Below are 21,706 nucleotides of genomic sequence, written 5' to 3' on the forward strand. Positions count from 1 at the left end.
CTGTCCTCTGAATGAAATTGCTTCATAGTTTTAGCAGATTAAAATAATATCTGCACCCTCCAGTCTCCCCAAGAAGGAAAACATTGCCAAAATATCACAGTAATCATTGCCTCCATTTGGGCATGGAACAGATATAATATGCGAAAACCCCTCAACATATTCTGTGCAGGGTGAGCACATTCTCTCAAGCATTAACACAGAAATTCCACAGCCGTCGAGTTCATTTATCCTTGATAATAACCCAAGTGTTCATTGGCATTCTAACGCCCTATTTTTCAGCTTAGTTGGAATCTGTCAGGTGCATGTTACCTTGAACAGGGTTGCTGAATATGAAACTTGACTTTACTACCTATAACATTAAAATTTCAATAAGTTAAAAAGAAAAAGAAAAAAAAAGGGGGGGAGAGAAAATGAAAGAAATGCAAACATTCAGGAGGTCATTTCTGCCTGTTCCTTCTTTACTGTAAATTCCATGTTGCTCTGATTATATCATTTATCTCCCATAATAGCTTAATTTGGACTCCATCCAAATTATGAGGGAGACAAAGTCATTGTTTTGTTGTTTTCAAAAGAGATGCTGAATTTCATATGAATAAGGGAACAGAGCAATGCACTGAATACTAAGTAAGAGAGGAAATTTCTTTCAGGAAGGTGGGCTGGAGCTGGAAATCAGAAGATACATTTATTTCATCATTTTCCTCTCCAAAAAAACCTATCCTGTCTTTAATGCTCATGTTGCCTCCCGTATTAATTTCAGCTAAAGGTATGTGCCCTGCATAAAACGTATTTGATATTTATATTGCATATGCTTCTGGAGTAGTGCACTGATATGGCTTTCTGTGTGATAGAAAACACATCCCCGCAAGTGCATACAGTTTGTGTTGTTTTCCTATACGAGGGGAAGGAAAGAGAAAACAAATTACTGCAAAATAAACAACCACCTCCACCCAACTCGCCATATATTTGCCTGCGAATTTCATATCATGAAGCACCATAGCTGAGGTGTAGAGCACCCGCTTTGCATACAGAATGCCCCAAGTAGGACCCGAGACATCGTCAAATAGGACTGTGGGGAAAACCCATGAATTCCTCATATCCACTCCATTGGATTCCCCCTCAAAACCTTTCCTTGATTGTGAGTGAGCAGGGAGATTCTTCAGTTTTGTATAAAATCTGGCCAGGACAATGGGAAGCAAGGGAGAGAGACATATGGGCAGACAGCTCACAGGATGAAAACTAATATGGGGAAAACAGAATGGGGGATAGTGTGACAGACAATGGGATGGCAGAGACAGAAATGTATGTGGAAGGGAGGAGTGTGTTGAAATGTGAATGTGTGTGTGTGAATGGAATATATATATATATATATATATATATATATATATATATATATATACAGATCACACACACACACACACACACACACACACACACACATATATATATATATATATATATATATATATATATATATATCCACGACTCTTTCTTACCACTTACAAAGCTTAAGAACCAAAGCAAGGGCTTGTGACCTGGAGAAATCCTATCTAATCAGAATAAAAATGGTTATGTGCTCATCAGGAAATGTGCCACCTACATTTTCACATAGTTGTGTCTCATTACCGTATTGGCCTGAATATAAGCCTCACCCGAATATATGCCACACCTTTAAAATTGGAGGGAGGAAAAGAAAAAAGAAAAGAAAAAATACCTGAATATAAGTTGCTCCATTCCTTGCTGCTCCTGGCTGCATTGGGGGGGGGGGAGAGCTAAGCTGCATTGCTGGTGGCCTTTCCCCTTCCTCGCCCTCTCCTGTCCCTGCCTTGGGGGAGAGGATGGGGGGGGACTACTCGTGGGGCAGGCACTGCTTTGCTGCACTCCTGATTGCTAGTTGCCCCGTGCTTCTGGCTGCATACCGTAAGGTCACGAATATAAGCCACACTTTAACTTTTTGTGATCGGAATTTGGGGTGAAAGTGAGGCTTATATTCAGGCTAATACGGTAATTAATCAGCTCTGCAGCTCAGAGGTGTAGGACATACCTTTCAAGAAGAAGGCCATAGATTCAGACCCTAGCATCTCCAAGTGGGGCTGTCAAAGACTCCAGCCGGAAACACCATAGAGCTACTGCAAGTCAATGTAGACAAAGCAGAACTATATAGACCTGACTTGGCATGAGTAACTTCCTATGACTGCAGCCCTAAGCATGTTGAGCCACACTGAGTTCCATGAGTCTAACTTCCAGGCAAGTATGTGCAGGATTGCACTCAAGGTCCCTTTATGTGGCAATGCGAACACATGCAGAACCCCATGCAGTCAGACCAAATCCATCTCTACCTTCACAACACTCTTGAGTGCACCTCTCCACTAATGAATGAAAAGGTTAAGCTTAAGAACAAGTCCAGAATCCCTTTTCCTATCTGTTCTATCCACCATAGTACGATGTTACACAGTGCTTAACATTGTCAAGATGATTGAAGAAGGGCAATTCCTCTTGCAGTCTTTCCTATACTAGTGCCCTCCAGATGTTGTGAACTACCGCTCCCATCAGACCCTGCTAGCATGGCCAATTATGATGGAGACATGCTTAGGACATCTAGTTGGGGAAGGCTGATCAATGCCCAGTTCGTGCATCAGGGACCCAATATGTCTCAGTATCATAGACAATCCAATTGAGTTATAAAAGCTGTCTCATCAATATGTATTGGAAAAGGAATTGTGTGGAGACTCTAAACTCCTTAGGCAAAGAACAGGATGAAAAATGCAAAAAAACTAAAAACTGAATTCTGAATAAAATAAGGTTACCAGACACCCCCATTTCCTGGGGACAGTCCCTGGATTTACAAATCAGCCCCCATACAAAATCAATTGAAGTTGAAAAGTGTCCCTGGATTCATTGGGGGGAAAATCTGGCAACCTTAGAATAAAATTGCAAAGCAATAAACAAAAGCAATACAATATGCTGCTTTGCCCTCACATACTCCATACCAAGAAAGGAAAATCGGAAACAGTCCTATAATTACCCAGGTCATTTTTGCTTTTAGATCTTATTCTCCTCCTGCTCCCACATTTGCATATCATACAGTACTTATAGGAAATCAATTGCTCCTTCTCAGCAATGGACACTTCATTTCCCCAAACCCAGCTATAATGCAAGAGGTCAAAGAGGAGAGAGGGAGATGAACTATGGAGAGAGACGAGTTGAGGATCAGAGGGGGAAAGTGGGGTAATGGAAGAAATTCGGACAACGGTGTTCATGCTGAACCCTGACCTGGTTCTAGACACAGAGTCCTCAAAGGATGAAGCAGACACTCTGCAGGTCATGGACCTTGAGAAGCAGGGTCTCCTGGAACCAATTCTGAGGGTCCCTCTGAAAGGCCTTCTGCTGGGAGATCTGCTGAAGAACCCTTGAAACTTTCAGAGGATGAGGTGGAGCTACCCTTCAGTCCTCAAGAACCCCAGTACCGAATGGCCTAAGCCCAGATTGAAGAGCAACAACATAGCATCTGTCTGCATACAGTGGTACCTCTACTTACGAATTTAATGCGTTCCGAACACACATTCGTAAGTCGAAAAAAATTGTAAGTCGAATCCCATAGGAATGCATTGGGAGAAAAAAATTGTAAGTAGAAAAAATCCTATCTAAACTGCATCCAAGATGGCGGACGGAGCTCCGTTCGTAAGTAGAAACATTTGTAAGTAGAGTTATTCATAAGTAGAGGTACCACTGTACTCAGAATCATTGTGTGGCTCATGAGTTATCAATCATTGGAACTCCTCTTGGGATTTAACACTAGCCATTCAGTGTCCCTGACCCAACCCCCAGATAATGACAGGAGGAAGAAAATAGCTAAGGGGAAATGGAGATTGTAATGGAATACAGATGGAACAGCAAGAGGTAGTGGGGAAAGTGGGAAGAAGGGGATTGATTGAGGATTTTATATCTTCCTCTTTGCACTTCCTTCTGCTCATAATTGCTTGCAGTGTATTCCCTCCATTTTCACTGTTTTCCAGACAGAGTTAACCTTCTGCAATTTATTTTTCTGCCATAACTTAGTGGCCTCACAAAATTTGATTTCACCTGGAAAATCCATCTGTCTGCTTATTAGCATGTTTCTCAGCTGTCACTGAGATTAAATAACATCATTAAACATTAAATAATATGATCTAATCTGGCATTTTGGAAACCTAGACTGGACATAATCCTCAATCCAAAACTCTTCTATCAATTTCATTCTTTTGTGTGTGCCAAGTCCTTTAAATGAAGAATCCAATGCCAAGTGATAAAAGTGTGATTAGAGTTGGATTTATCTTTGCTTCTGTCTGTCTTTCTGTCTATCATCTCCAATAATAGATCTGATATTTTTTTAAAAAATAAAAACCTGGCATACTTTGAATAAATTATTTGATCAACATAATCGAACCAAACTTTGAGATGCCTACAATGGATGCCAAATGAAGTGGTGAATTTTTTTGGAAGAGTCATGAAACACTTGTTGGAAGCATTAGTTTGCTGAATGCCTCTAATCATGCAGGACTTCTACCACAAAGACATATAATTTATTAAGCACCAACGTGTCACTCATTCATGAGTTTACCCTGTAATCATTTCTGCCAATGTGTGTGAGAATAATTAAATACCATTCACAAATAATTATGCAGCGCTGCAAAAAATCAAGGTGTTATTTGGCAGGTTGTCACATGCTATAGTAAACATCATAAGGAGAAATACAAGGTGATATGACACAGGTTTTAAGAGGAACAGGATTCATTGGATAGCTCAGTTGCTTAGAGCGTGGTGCTGATAATGCTAAGGTTGCAGGTTCAATCCCTGTATGGCACAGCTGCATATTCTTACATTGCAGGGGGTTGGACTAGATGATCCTCAGGGTCCTTTCCAACTCTACAATTCTATGATTCTTTGGTGTCCAGGGGAAGAACAAATGTGAGCTTTTAATGGTGATATTAAGAAGTCCTCCTTCTGAGACACTTCAATACTTTTACTGAAATTCTGCTGGTTTGTCAGATATTCATCCTGAAATTTCAATTTTTAGTGAAATTTTGTGGAATATAGGCTCAGCCTAGGAATGCACAGTATCCCCAGTTCTTTCACTAGTCTTAATATACCTAATTGGGCTTACACTAAAATAGGGCCTGCATCAAATATTGACATCAGATAGCCACCAAGCTTCATCTGCCGTTCTATGGGCATTGCATTTAAATAGCCTTTGGATAGCTGCTTCTCACAATGGCTTTAAGGCACAGAGAAGCTTGTGGTGTGTCTTACTCCAGAGGTATTATCAGTACCAAAATTTAGTGAATTTGAGAGGTCTATTCTGTTCAGCCTCGTTTTGGAGACCACCTACCAAATATAATAATGATCTCACCAGAGGCCTACCTGGGCCTTGAAACATCTGAATTTGGCACAGCACTCTTATGGAATCTGAGCCTTCCACACATGCCCAGTCACACAGCACCTCTAAGATGACCCCAGTGGCCCCAAGGCATTCTGGGCACACTATGCAAACCTATAAGCCTCTGGGGCTTCCCAGAAGACTACAGTGGTACCTCTGGTTACGAACTTAATTCGTTCTGGAGGTCCGTTCTTAACCTGAAACCATTCTTAACCTGAGGTGCCACTTTAGCTAATGGGGGCCTCCCGCTGCTGCCGCGCCGCCACTGCACAATTTCTGTTCTCATCCTGAAGTAAAGTTCTTAACCCAAGGTACTGCTTCCAGGTTAGCTGAGTCTACCCCTGTACATAAGTAGTGTATCCTAATCTGATAAGTGTTTAGTTCTCATGTTGGGGGGGGGGGGCAGGAGCTTCTGACTTGCAGGCCTGATCTGAGCCACCAAGCCTTTTTTTGCTGGCCTACCAGCATCATTGTGTTAATGATTTAAGATTAATATGCATACAATGATATGGTTTGAATGCATTGTATTTAAAATGCTATGCAGAGAGGTTTGTATCAGGCAAGACTTGGAGGTTTGCCTCTAGCAAATGCGGCAAGGAAAAGGCTGCAGATTTCCACCTGAGCATTTAAAGCAAACTGATGAGTCTTCCCTAGAAACTTGAGGCCAAGCAGAGATCTTTCTCAGCATGAGATGAAACCTGAGAACGCAGCATGTAAGTCAGTCATTGGAGCACAGCAGTAGAGGCTCAGCTGAGCTCAGTGATGATGCTTTAAGTGTTGTGCCATCAGAGAGTGTGGTGAGCAGAGCAGGTCCTTCAGAGAACTTTCAGTACAATGACAGTTGGACTGTGGGTGGGGAGCACAGGCAAAGACAAAGAAGGCAAGGTAGGAAGGGGGAAGATGCAGTTACAAATACACGTCCTTAGTCTTAGCTGGAGATAAAAACAAATGGGTTTGGTCAAAGGTTTAAGATTTATATAGTTTAACCTCCAGTCCAACAATTACGAAGCCAGAGTTATCACCTTTTGTATATCTGCCAAGAATAGATTCTGAACACAGTACGTACAATGTAAAGAAGCTTCATTTAAAAAGAGAGAGACTGCACATGTTTTGTGATCTTACCATTCTGTCTTTATATAATTTTTGTTTTGTTTTGTAATTTTCCACGGTGTTTGAATAGCAGCTAGGAATTGTATAATTGCAATTTAAACAATTCTGGAATTGATACAAGGACAGAGAAGTGCCATCTATGGGCGTTCTGGCATTATGATACATCTAGTGAGTACAGAAATTGCAGGATTTAATTTGAAAACCATTTTAGATAACCGTCTGAATGTTGTACAAATACACTATGGTTTCTCCTTTTGGACAATTAAAATAAAATTCTAGGGAAGCGTTGGGATTTTAATCTTTTAGTTTCTGTATGTATCAAAATGTGAATTTAACAGAGAGACACATCAATGTCTTCTGAGCATTCCATACTTTATCAGAACAACTAACAAAGGTAGAAGCTAAAAATGCATTTCTATAGAATTTAAAATGTTTTGTTAGTTAGTGTGTGTTTTCAGATTATTTTTATTTCAAACATAGTATTCACAGTTTAATGAGGAAATGGATTAGAATTATGGAACATCCACAATTAAAATGTGCAATAAAAAAGCCAAGTAAAACAACACAAGAATTAAAGCAGTTACAACAGCCATGAAAACTCACATTGACCTGTAATTTCATCGCCTGGGGAGGCAAGGAGGGCAGTTTTATTTGTTTCACTGTAACATAAGAAAACAATGCTTTGTTTTGGTTTTCTGAATAAAAATAAACAGCAATGAATGCATGTGATTTAAGTCGGTATATCAGGGGAATTATGAAATGGAATAGCATTATGGGTAAAAGCACACAAAAGTCATATGCATTGGGAATAAACTGATTTATCCATCTCTATTGCAAACAAGGGGGGGGGGAATGAAGATTGTGAGAGGAAGGGGGGGGAAGGAAATAACAGCAGTTAGCAAACAATGAGAGAAGCAGGCAGCTGTTCACGTGGGATGGCATAGCCTTTCCCTGCCTGTATTGTGTGTGTGTGTGTGTGTGTTTCCAACACCTCCCTCATTACACACCTGCTGGATACTAACACCCAGCTGTATAACAAGGGAGAGAAAACATTCCAGAATCATCAGCATTCTTCCAGCAGGGTTGGGGACATAATGTGCTGCACTGCACTAAAAGCTCAGTGAAATTTTTCAGAAACGCAGTTTCAGCTTCCGTGGATCAACTAATTATAGAGGGAGCCTAATTTGCCTGAGTGCAGAAACCTTCTCTGTCATAATATTGCACTTTATTCGCAGACACTGTAGCAAGAGAAACTCGTGTTTTTCTCCCTTGGTATTGAAAACTCGATAGGGAGAAGAGGAAGAGACTACCAAAAAGCAGGGGAATTATATCCAAAAACATACTTATATAAGGTGCATCATTTTAGCTTCCAGTTGCCTGTGTTGTATTTCTCATCCATTAATGATGGGTGGTCTCCTCCCTTATGCTTTATGTTGAAGTTTGTATCAAGTCTATGCTCATATTAGTAGCTCAAAAACAAAAGAAACAAAAACAAAATTTAGTTAGGTTCTCCTTGCCAAAGAGGTAGAGAGAGAAGTATTAAGAACTTGAAAACTGCAGCATTCTCACCAAGCTTTAATACAGCCTTCTCTAAACCCAAGTTCTCCATCTGTTGTTGTAGTACAACTCCCATCTTCCCAGACAATTTGCCACCCCTGCATGGGCTGATAGGAGCTATAGTTCAAAGCATCTGCAGGGCACTGCATTGGGGTAGTCTGTTCTTGTGTACTGTAAACGAACACGAAAAGAGCCCTGCTGGGCTAAAGGCCCATCTGTTTGTCCCAGCATCCTGTTCTCACAATGGCCAACAGGACACCATGGTTATGAAAAGCCTGCAAGCAGGACCTGGTGACTTTCAAAATGTTGATGACGAAACAGGTATTCTTGAATACATGTGATGCTTTTATTCCCATGCCAATGGTCAGTGTCTGTAAACAGACACAATCACATTGCTGGGGCTTTTTCTTTTTTTGCCTGTTGTATGCTTGGGGAAGGGCTGTGGCTCACTTTATGCAATCCTGAAGAATGGTTGCTAGTCAGTGTGGACAGTATTGAACTAGATGGACCAATAGTCTAACTTGGTGCATGGCAGCTTTCTATGTTGCTGCTGCTGCTCCGCTGGCCTAATAAACCTTCATAATCTTTAACACAGCCTGATCCTATGAACTCAGAAGTCAGTATGCAAAGGAAGACAGCTGTTGGTAAATAGCAACACTGTTATAAACCCATTTCTTCTTCATCTCAGAGAAGGGTGTCATGGCTGCAATCTTATCTATACTTAATCAAGGCTGTTCAGATTCCTTTACCACACATGTAAATTCTAGTGTGCATTTTTATTTTTATTTTGTTTAGACCTCACAAGCTACAAACCCTCGGTTTTAATATTTACCAGCAATCACACATTAAATGGAGCTTGATTTTTTAATGTGATGACCCATAATCCAACATTTAATTAATCAACAGCATTCTGGCATATATTTACTGACACTAGACTTTGCTGTTTCAAAATAATAAAAACACCCCTATTAATGTAGTGATCTTCCTTCTTTATTGACCTCTCTTTGGAAGAATCTGCCAGAAAATATTTTACAGAATATTTGTGTTGTGCAATAAATATTTGCTTTGGATTTAAAAAAGAGAAAGACCTTGAATAAAAATAAATCAATATTATGAATGTTATATTTTTAAAGAAAGCCCACCAAATCCCATAAATAGCTAATTCATCTCTAAACTTAGCATAAAATGTGCTCATTCTCTTTACATATTGATAATATGTCTTTGGGAATTTCACAGAAAGGAATTGTCCATTGGGACCAGTAAGGCGGTAGGCAGGAAGACCAACAGTAGGTGGAGCCAGAACCAATGAGAGGCAGAGCCAACTAGTTTTGGTTTTGTTTGCATCTCTTTTTCCTCCCTGCTAAGTTCTACAGGGGAAGCACTGAGACTAAGTAGGAGGAAGATGCTGACAGCTAGTTCCTCCCCCAGGGATGGCTACAAGTATGGAGGTAGGTAGGTGGGGACTGGCTGAGGGCAGATTGGGGTTTCCCATTTGTCCTAATACAACAACAACCACCAGTCTTGCTATCATTTCCTTCTGGCCTTGTTAGATTTGTCCATCAGGAAAAATAAAGATGCACATTCCCAAAGTGCCTGCAATCAAAGAGGCTGGAGCCTGTTGGATGCATGGGAGGGTTGAGGGGCTGACGGGTTGAAGCCTGGGTGGGTGGGTGAAGGAGGGATGGCCTTTCTGCAGTGAAAGGGCTGGGACCACAGACCAGTGCAGCTCACAACAGAAGTACCATGACCTGAAGAAGGAAAGGGGGCAGACCCACCACAGAACCAGAGGAGCAGACCCACCACAGAGAGAACTGTTTCATTGCATAGCAGTGGAGGAAAAAATCAGTTTGGATTACATTTTAATGCAAACCGACCTGGTTTGCACTTGCCCCCCCCCCAAAAAAATTACTCAGAACCAAACACAACAGTGCTTCAAAATGCAATTTTGCGATGCAGTTCTCCAATGGAAGAAAAAATTGTACATAAATATGTATATTATAGAAAAGTGTGCATAAAATGTACATATTAGTGAAAATAACATATAAAAGCATATACTAATGGGAAATTACTTGGAAAAAAATTGAAAGGCATTTTCACTACATGTTGTAACTTGATTGTATTCTCCTTAAAAACTACAATGTTAAGCAATATATAAACTTTTGAAACAATAAATAAAAAAAATGCTAGAGCATTTTCATGAACATCTTAAATAAATAAATTGCAAACTGATACAGAACTGTGGGAGACTGATCTTAAGACTGGAAAAATAAGAAACCTAGAGAAACCAAAATTGACAGATTTGTCCATCTCTGTCCTTGCCTAGATAGGTCATTTACTAGCTCACAGAGAAGCTATTCATAAATGTCCCCTGGGACACGAATAGCTGCCTTAAGAATCAATGGAGGCATCTAATATTTTAGCTGAGATTAGGCACCAGTGAGTCTACTCTCTCCAGTCAAATTCTGCATCCTCAGTGGACACAGAGAAAACTGTGAGGAGAAATTGGGGTGTCTGAAACCTTTCACAGAAGCACTCAGCACTGTAACACCTTGGAGGGTCCCACTTCATCCTTTATTGGATTCAGTTCTCCAAGTGCAGGCACAGATGCAGTCACAAAAGCATCATGCACACATACAAGAGGGAGGCATCAGTAAACTCAGGGTAATCTTGAGGTCTGCAGAGATACAAAAATAATATTGTTATTTTTGGGGGGAGACAACAACTAACTGGTGTAAACTCTCAAACTCCCAGTGATGTCTGGGTATGCTCAGATCTCAATAGAATAGAAATACTTTATTGACACTGTACCACTTATTTACAGTGAGATTAAACGAGCCCCCCCTCCCCCCCACAATCTCTCAGTCCTTGTTACACTCTGTGTGCTGTCGTATGACCACCAACCCTGAACGTCAGCTGCAATGTTGCTGTCTTCCATTCAGAAGCCTCATGGCCCATGGATAGAAACTGTTCAATAACCTTTTGGTGCGGCTTATCATGCTTCTATATCTCCTGCCCGAGGGCAGGAGATTAAAAGGGTGAGCTGCCAGGGTGTGAGTCATCCCTGAGAATGTTCCTCACTCTTCTGAGGCAACGGTCTCTTGTGATAACATCTAGCGGACTCAGGGGACAGCACACGATATTGTGTGCTGTCTTCACCACCCTCCGTAGGGACTCTCTGTCCATGGCTGCCAAACCAGCATACCACACCATAATGCAGTATGAGAGAACACTTTCTACCGTGGACCGATAGAAGGAAATCATCAGTTGCTGTCCAACCTTGTTCTTTCGCAAGACCCTAAGGAAATGAAGTCTCTGTTGGGCCTTCCTAACCACCTGGGCTGTATTGACCTTCCAAGTTAGGTCTTCACTAAGATGTATTTAAAGGAAGAGACTTTCTCCCCACAGCCCCCCCCCCCGATATACAATGGGGCTAGCTCCCCTCTCTTCCTCCGAAAGTCCAACACCATCTCCTTTGCCTTGGCAATGTTGAGGTGCAGATTGTTCTCTGAGCACCATGTGGATACCTTTTGAACCTCCCTCCTGTACGCAGATTCGTCTCCTCCTGTAATTAAACCCATTATGGTGGTGTCATCAGCAAACTTAATAATTGCAGTAGATGGGCCAGATGAAATGCAATCATATGTATACAACGAATATAGGTATGGACTTAGCATGAATCCCTGTGGAGTGCCAGTGCTGAGCTTCAGGGAGGTAGATGTAACAGGTCCAATCCTCACTCTTTGTGTCCAATCTCTCAGAAAGTCTTTAATCCAATCACAGATGTTAGAATAAAGGTGCAGGTCCCTTAACTTTCCAATGAGAATGTCTGGAAGGATGGTATTGAAAGCTGAGCTGTAATCAATAAACACAATTCCCTGGTCTCTCCAGATGACTTGCTGCAAGGTGAAAAGCTGTAGCAATGGCATCATCTGTTGACCTATTTCTCCTATAGGTGAACTGGTGGAAAACATGTCCTAAGATGTTGAAGGACCAATCTCTCAAAGCATTTCACCACTGCAGATGTTAATGCAATGGGTCTATACTCATTTAGGCTGTTTTCTTTGGGACTGGGATAATGGTGGCCGCTTTCAAACATGATAGAACAGAAGTGCAGAGAGATGTTAAAAATCCTCAAGACCCCTGCTAATTGATCAGCGCAATTTTTCACCACTATTCCCAGCACCCCATCTCTTGTGATAACAGCTTTGCTGGGATTGACTGCCCGCAATGCAGCTTTCACTTGATGGTCATATAAAACAAGTGGCTGTGAGTTTGTAGGCTGGGAGACAGGAGCCGAGATATCTGCTCTTTTTGCCTCATAGCGGGTGAAGTAGATGTTCAGCTCCTCTGCCAACATATCATTGGCTGTGACCATGTTCATCATATTGCCTTTATAGTTGGTTAGGTGCTGCAATCCTTGCCACACTTGTTTCATATTGTTCTCAGCTAAGCAGTCTTCAACCTTGAGCTTATATTGTTGCTTTGCCACCTTGATGCCTTTCCTAAGCTTTATTATTGCCTCTCTAAATGTCTCCATGCTCCCTGTCTTAAAGGCAGTATCCCGGGCTTTCAAGAGTGACCTAACTTCAGCAGTCATCCAGGGTTTGCTGTTCCCATAAACTCTAATGCTCCTCTCTGTCGTTACATCGTCGGTGCACAAATATAGGAAAGTACAGTGTCTGTGTATCTGTGCAGATCTTGATGTTCAAACACACTCCAATTAGTACTTTCAAAACAGTCCTGGAGCTGACTAAGATCCCCCTCTGGCCAGATTCTAACTGTTTTTATAGCTGGCTGAATTCTTCTTCTAAGGGGAATGTACTTCGGACATAAAAAGAGTGAGGAATGGTCAAACGAACCTAAGTGGGGGAGGGATATTGCCCTGTACGTGGGCTTCAAATTAGAGTACACTTGGTTCAAAATATTCTTCCCTCTAGTGGGTGATTTCACATACTGTTCAAACTTAGGAAAAACTGTCTTCAGAGAAGCTTGATTAAAGTCCCCCGCCACAACCAGGGCACCCTCTGGATGTAGTTGCTGCTGCATGGAGATGACGCCATATAATTTAGAAAGTGCCGCTGTGACATTGGCATCAGGTGGAATGTAAACGGCTATGGTAATTATCACAGTTATTTCTCTAGGCAGATAAAATGGTCTGCATGTAACTGCCATCAATTCCACTTCTGGTGAGCAGTGCGTGTAGACTACTTTGCTTTTAACACACCAGTCCCTATATATGTAAATGCAGATTCCTTCTCCTCTTGTCTTACCAGAATTACTGTCTCTGCCAAGGCGATAAATTACTCGATTAGTCAGCTCCACCACTGTGTCTGGTACTGCTGGTCGTAACCAGGTTTCAGCGATAATTACCACACAGCTCTCAGGAAGAAACTTGCTTGCCACCACCTGCAACTCTAATTCGTTAAATTTATGGACGAGAGATCTGATGTTTGTCACGGAGACACTTGGCAGCGCTGGCCTGGTGGGTTGTTTGCGAAGCCAAGTCAGCAAACCAGCTCTACCGTACACCCTCATTTTTGTTTTCGCTCCTTTCTCTTTCATTTCTGTCGGCACTTCCCCCTCCCAATGACAATCCATGGGGAACCTGGAGGCCTCGCTATGCAGTTTGGTGTGCTGTGAGACCACTGAAATCCTCTTGTTATCTCTAAATTCCTTGCAAGTCCGATGTTTACCAACTCTGTACGTGCGTAGGTGAAGTCCGCTCCTCGCACCACGCTATACAAACACATACATACACATATTATCCCAAACAGCACACACATCAAGAAATTCTGACTTGCTGTTGAGAGGAGAAATATTACAAATTGAGGAGGGAGGGATGGAACTGAGAGACTGAAAAAGAATGATAGTGGAATAGATATTAAGACGCCCTTCAATGCACCTGTTCTTTTACTAGCCTATAACCACAAGTTCACTTGTTCTGTTGTATCCATCTGTCACTTGTACCCTGTGGTCTTCTCTCTGTGAAGGGAGACTTTCTTTCTTTTGTCTTCTTTTTTTACAGAGCACCACTTGTAGCCTTTTGATTGTCACTTGATATCCCTGTTCCCGTATGGTGAGTACTATTTTGCATTTTTGCTTTTTTAAGAAGACAGTTAAATGCAATTAAAAGACAACAAGTAAATGCAGGAACTTAAACTGATATTAAAAGCAACATGACAGACGGTTCATCACTTCTGAAACAAAGGAGCAGAATCTACAATGAATAAGAATCTGCTTAACAATGCAGGAAGCCTGTTCAGAATGGGAATTACTTCTGAGTAAACACGCCAGAAGAATCTTGACCATGGAGAGAGAGAGCTAGATATGAACACTATAATAAGTTCTGTGTGAATGTAAAATTTCAATTTTGTTTTCTGGTGTTTGCAGGGGGCAAGGGTAAACCTTTCCCTGGGACTTTACTTTTTCAGGAGTCTGTCTGAAAAAGAAGAGAAACTTTGTACCAATTTTGTACAAATATTCCTGGAACGACACTGGAAAACAACAACACAAAAGGTAGCCACGTCATCAACACAGGAGTTTTGATGTTGTTGCTGTTGTGAGTCAGTAGCTGATAAAAAAGAAAAAAGAAAAGAACTACCCTCACCCCCTGAAGAGTATTCAGAAAAAGCTTCCCCTTACTTTCCCCATTTTCTACAAAAAGGGTGGAGAATGATCAGAAGCAATTCTCACTCAACCCTAGCATGAATCTATTTTTAAGTATTTTTTTTAAAAAAAACAGGGTGTAGGAAACCTGTGTCCATCCATATGTTGCTGGACTACAACTATCACCCCAGTCAATGGCTATGGAGGCTAGGGCTAGTGGGAGTGGGAGCCTGGAGAGACACAAATTCCCCATCCCCGATCAAAGAACCATTTGGAAGCCCTGCTCTTATTTTCCTCATATTAAATGCAGGATGTGCCTAGAGATGGTCAGTAAAGAAAATAGCGTAGCCACTGCTGTTTACAAATGAAAATCTGCTGCATGAAATGAATGAATCAATGGCTGAATGAATAATGGCAACTTCTCTCCATAGGTGTGTAAGTATTATGCACTCGTAATACTGAAGAGCAGAAATGGTTCAATGAAATCAGCACCTGCGGTCTTTTGGCCTAATATTTATAATGGAAAGGCTGGCCCCTGATTGACCACCTAGTGTATAAGCATTCTGTAAATAACCGAGGCATGCTATGCAGCGGCACTGAGCCAGTTGCTGAAATGCTATCGAAGGCTTCCTACCTGACTTCACATTATTAGGCTGCTGTGGCCTCTTAAGATAAACACTTACCGTGAATGGCCTATGCACTGCATAGGGTTTGCCTATCTGCAGTAATTTGTATTTATGCAATGAGCTGGAGAACTGACAGTTTGCTGGTGGGATGCTGCTACTTCCGTAATTCATTATCTTCCGAACTTCAATCTTTTAAAGACCCAGCTGTTTTGAAACTAGGTTTGATAGCAAATCAAGGGGCATACAGAAAAGACTCCCATAAGACGTAAACCTCTCAGAGTTCACAGAGGCCTCCTATGCACATATTTTGTGCAGTTCAGCTGTGCTGCAGGCCTTTGAAAAATATTTCCCCAGGTATCTAATTTTCTCCACTCTTCTTGTTCAGCTCTATATCTAATTTGCACCTGCACTACAATTAGAAAGTAGCAATTCTGTACACAGGTTTTCGGCTCTGTATTATCCACTTGCTGTGGGAGATGCAACAGGCAGTGTTTGTTTATAAAAAATAAAAAAAATGTATACTGGTACTTCATAATAATATCAAAGACACTTACAACATACAATAAAAAAACATATAAAAAGTTAAAATCAGACATCAATTAAGTATTGTGGGAAACGTATTCTTAAATGATTCCCTTGGCATGACAGAATAGAAATGTTTTTAGTAGGCATTTAAAAGCTGGCACAGAAGGCACCTGCTGAATCTCCATTGGCAGAGTATTCCACAGGACTGGGCCAATGGCACTAAAGGCTCAGTTTCTGTCAAATTTGCCTCACCAACTAAGGGAACAACCACCATTGACACTCCTGCAGATGATCTCAGTGACTGAGCAGGGAAATACCCTGTTTCTCATATTTTAAGGCATCCCCATAAAATAAGCCATAGCAGGATTTTTAAGCATTCAAGGAATATAAGCCATACCCCGAAAATAAGACATAGTGATAGGAGCAGCAGCAATGCCGGCCGCGGCAGGAGGAGGAGGAAAAAAATAAGACATCCCTTGAAAATAAGCCATAGTGTGTTTTTTTGAGGAAAAAATAAATATAAGACGTGTCTTATAATATGAGAAACACGGTAACTGCAGTTCCTCTGTGGTGGAATTTTGACCAAGACAGTGCCCGTACTGACAGTCCATTGTAGAGCTGAGCTTATTCATAGGCGCTGCAATGTTTGTACACTGGAAATTTTATATTAGTATTTTATTTTAAATATTATCAAGACTAACACTAGTACAATAAATTTGTTTTTAATTATTGTAGAAATGAACTGGAATTTATCAGAAGACATGATCTCTAAGAAAATAATTCAGACATATTTCTCTCTCTTTTTACCTCCCTCTCTCTCTCTCTCTCTCTCTCTCTCTCTCTCTCTCTCTCTCTCTCGGCAACTTTGCCTATTTCTCTTTGAATATCCTACATTAATTTATTATCATTACCATTATGAAAAATGCCCCTTCATCTAACAGCCTGATGCACAAAGTTCTAGAAGTGTGAAGCTTTCTTCCCCATGGAGATTAAATGGAAGACAAATCTTAATCTGTTTGTGAAATACTGCCACTCCAACTTCAGCTTGGTCCTTAAAGTATCCCTGCTCACAATATATCTGTCACTTCTCAGTTCCTGGCTGTCAAGCAGGGGTCCTTTGTCAGTGCTTTTTTGAGGGGGTGGAATGCAGGGGTACGCATACCCCTAAACATTTTGTGAATCTAAGTTTAGACTCATTGAGGGGCAGTATTTCAGTGACTGAGCAGGGAAATAACTGCAGTTCCTCTGCGAGTAGGAAATGAAAGTACCCCTAAACATTTTTTAAGAAAAAAAGTGCCCCTAAACATTTTTTTAAGAAAAAAAGTACCCCTAAACATTTTTTAAAGAAAAAAAGCACTGGGAATTGGTATTCCTTGCTTCAAGCTGTTTTGCTAGTTTCAGCCCCAGCCTGAGAGCAGACCACTCCAAGTGTCCCTATTTTCCAGCAAAAGTCCCAAATTTACAGAAACCATCCTTGTTTCTGATTTGATCCTGGAATGTCCCAGTTTTCCTTAGGCCATCCCTTTTTTCATCACGCATGGAGTTATGTACACACACACACACACACCTGACCCAAGGAGATAAGTAACTATACAACCTTTAGAAGGTATTTGAAGGCAGCCCTGTAGAGGTAAGTTTTTAAAAGTTTTTATATATGTTGGAAGATGCCCAGAGTGGCTGGGGCAACTCAGTCATATGGGTGAGATATTATTATTATTATTATTATTATTATTATTATTATTATTATTATTATTATTGTTGTTGTTATTATTATTTTTATTTAGGACACCCCTTTTTCACCAATGAAATGTTGGAGGATATGATAGAGCAGGGAAGGTAGGTAGCAGTAGTGAGGTCATTACAGCACAACGATGCCAGCAAGAGTGTTGGATTGGCTTTGCAGGTGTGTTTGCATTGTGCCAACCTTGCTGCTGCCTGCCCCCCCCCTCCATCCCTGTATGCTGCAGTGGCACAGGCCATACAGAGGTCTGGTCAGCATCTCAGATGGGGTGAGAAGCAATGGGACATTGCTTACCAGCTTGCTCCTTTCTGTGTCTCTTTGACTGAGGTTTTGGGAAGCCAGGTTGGGTGCAATTATGTTTAGTTGCCATGACAGCACTGCCCACATAGGCTTAGCAATGCTGACCTGGGAGTGACTCCCTCCGATAGGACCCACAGTGAAATGCTGGAATTATAAATAGTTAAAAGAACAAGGGTGGTGAAGGGGAAAATTAGGGGAGCAAAGAAGAGGATCTTATTCTAATATATGCAAACATGAATCTAAGAACCAAAACATTATAGTGTCTGCATTTTACTATGGTTCATTCCCATGGTCTCTTTCTTCCCCCGTCCCTCTCTCTTTTCCATTCTACACATCTTAAATCTTTGAAGTCTGGAGCCTCATTTAGGTTCCCCAGAGCTGCATTCCATCAGGAGAAATTACTTTGTATCTCTGATATAGTGACAAATATAGGAGCCTAACAGTCGTCTTGCAAGGCAGTAACAGATCCAGCTTTAATTCACATCGTTTTCCTCCAGTTCTCATCCTGGGAAGCCTGTTTATCTTGTTTGTGAGCAGACTAATCCTTGCATTGGGGGAGGAAAAACTTGCAGAAGTAAGTCCTACTCTGCTCAGTGAAGCTTACTTTTCAAGTCAAAGTTGATAAGAAGGTAAGAAGAGACCTGCTGGATCAGGTGAAATAGGTGGAATAACCCGACTCTCATAACTAACATGCTTCTCTAATTAATACATAAAGGGGTTAGGACCATTGTAATCTGCCCTGCCAAGTTGACTAGGTCACTCCTCACCTTAGAATGAAGGGTTATCCAGCCTTTATCCTCTCCATTTCCAGATCCCTACCAGTAAGCAAGCCATCTTTCTGTTTCTACACAAATAATTTAGAAACATTTACCATTTTGTAACCTAAGTTTTACTGGCTGTGTTTTCTCGCTGCTGCATGGAATTGCACATGTATTTGACCTTTGAAGAGTCTGTAAGTAAATCATTTTTAACTTAACAAATGTGTGGTCTCTTTCTACACATGCTAAGGGAAGTGGGGAACTCTGGAAGCAACTTAGAAGCGAATATTTTAAAAGTTTAACAGCCTCTATTCCCACACTTTACCTTTTTGCATTTTTTGTGATTTTAAATTTCTGCTGGGGTTCCCTAACCAAAGAGTACTTGTCCCAAACCTGCCTCTAGGCATCCAGGGAATTCTCCTTTTATTATATCTATATTTTATATTTAACCAAACAAAAACCAACAAAGGGCCCTTCCAGCTCAGCTCTCTTTCTCATTACTACTGCTAAAATCTATATTCCACCCTTGGTGGCAAATACATAACAGACAAAACAATTAAACATCAAAAAACAATTCCAGTACAGATGCGGATTGGGAAAGTTCTCTACTTAGAAGACTTATTGGGAAAAGGTGCCAAAAAGACAACAGAGATGGTGCCCGTCTAATACGTTTCCGAGCACAATTCAAAGTGTTGGTGCTGACCTTTAAAGTCCTAAACAGCCTCGGTCCTGTATACCTGAAGGAGTGTCTCCACCCCCATCGTTCAGCCCAGACACTGAGATCCAGCGCCGAGGGCCTTCTGGCGGTTCCCTCACTGCGAGAAGCAAATCTACAGGGAACCAGGCAGAGGGCCTTCTCGGTAGTGGCACCTGCCCTGTGGAACGCCCTCCCATCAGAGGTCAGAGAGATAAACAACTACCTGACATTTAGAAAATGCCTAAAGGCAGCCCTGTTTAGGGAAGTTTTTAATCTGTGATATTTTAATGTATTTTAATGTGTATTGGAAGCGCCCAGAGTGGCGGGGGGGGGGGGACCCGGCCAGATGGGCAGGGTATTATTTATTTATTTATTTATTTATTTATTTATTATTTATTATACTTAATGGGCGGTAATTCCAAACGGTAGCCATCACATCACTAAAGGCCTGATTCCTGTACTATGCCAAATGGACCCCCTGAGGTCCTCTCCTGCAAACCACAGTGAGGTATGTAACTACATGAGTGAAGACTTTCAATACTTATAACTGGCTATTTTTTTTTACTTGAACAGGTAAGTACATATAGCTGGCTAATCCTTTTTTACTCTGAGGGCCACATGTCCAAAGTAGGTGTAGCCAAAGTAGGTGTGGCTATTTTGTTTGTTTGTTTTGTTTTTAAAAGGGCAAATTCTGGGGCAGTTTGAGGCAGTTACAAAAATGAGGGATTTTGGCAAAACCTTTAGAGTCACACCAGGGGGACCCTTGCGCCCCCAATTCCCAATCCTTTAACAATGGTAACAACAAAAATGTTTTTAATTCCTAAATTAGGTTGCTGAAAAAGGCGGCTTAGGGAAAACCAGGCATGGGTTTTTGCGTGAAAAGACTTCTTAGCTTACCTCTGTTGCTAATCACAAATTCCTGGACTGGGTATCTGCTCAGAGGCACATGGTTGTTTACTGCTGGGTATTCCCACCCGGGAGAGCCACTCATTTGCACCTGACTCTGCTGGGTAGATTTCATCATTCTAGTAAAAAATGAAGTAGCTCCCACAAGACTGAAGTCAGCCCATTCTAAGTGGGACTTTAAGCAGGTACACTATGCATTATAAGCTACACCTGCTTAAATCCTGCTGCCCTATAACTAAAAGGTTTAGGTGCTGTGCCCGTTTCTGCATCTGGTCACCCTATTTAGCACGAGGCCCCTACTTTGCTTGCACTCCATATAAACAACCTTGTTATCATGCCAATTTGGGCTGAGAACGTTTTTCCTGTCTTAAATTGATTTCAGCCAGTCATGCATTGATTTCACTTGATTTACTAAGGAACCTAGTTATGCAAAATCTAAATAAGCCTTCTATAAATCGCTTAAAGGATTTCTAGAGAGGCATTTTATTCCAGTAGCACTGAACAGGAATTTAAACTAATTTAGACTTCAATTCAATGCTCTTTTCCTGGGAAGAAAAGCCCACTGAACTAGCGGGCAAAGGGTGGGGGCTTGCTTCTGAATAAATATGCATTGAATTGGGCTGCATAATAAACCAAGGTGTACAAGCTATGCATCACTTAAAGCATCAGCACTGGATTGAGGGCAGCGTGGGCGGTTCCCACACACAGGGCTCCAAGCCAGGGGTGGGTGGGTCACAAAATAACAATAATAACCCTATGTTTATAAGGTATGTACTGAGAAGACCTATTAAAAAGCAACTGTACCCAAATGACTTATTGTGAAAATATGGGGGGGGGGCTGCCAAATCTTGTCCTTGCTCAGGATGCCATGTTACTAAAGTCTGCCCCTGAAAGCATGAATGGGAACATCACACACTGGGACCAAATGCAGCTCTCCAGGCCTCTCTATCTGATCCTTGAGGGTCTCTACATCCCTTCCCCACCACACCCCTCACAGGCATTGCAACCTATTCAAGTGTTTTTGCTTTATAGGAAACTTTTGTAATGCTTCTTGCCTACCTAGATGTATGGTAAAACAGGGTATGTGAGTGGAATAAAGCTGCCGCCTATGGCTTCTGTTCCACCCACCACTGGGATGTGGCCCCCAGAAGGTTACCCAAAAGGGGATGTGGCTCTCAGATTCAAAAACATTCCCCATTCCTGCTTTAAAGGCATAACTTCACGTGGTGTGTGTGTGTGGGGGGTGAATATCTGCAGAAAATAGTTTGTTTAAGTATGCTCCCCGTGCTATGTAAAGCTCTGATCTTCCTAAAACAACATACAAAGCAAAGATGCCTTTGGCAACCACCCTGATAAAATATGTCCCTCTCAAAGCAAGAGAGATGTTTCCCATTACCCCTTTGGTCAGGGATGGATAAATCAGTCAATTTGGGTTTATTTCAGTTTTTAATTTTCCCAAACCAAAGT

The sequence above is a fragment of the Zootoca vivipara genome, chromosome 6 (genome assembly GCF_965207765.1).
Source record: "Zootoca vivipara chromosome 6, rZooViv2.hap1.1, whole genome shotgun sequence".
Lineage (NCBI taxonomy): Eukaryota > Metazoa > Chordata > Lepidosauria > Squamata > Lacertidae > Zootoca > Zootoca vivipara.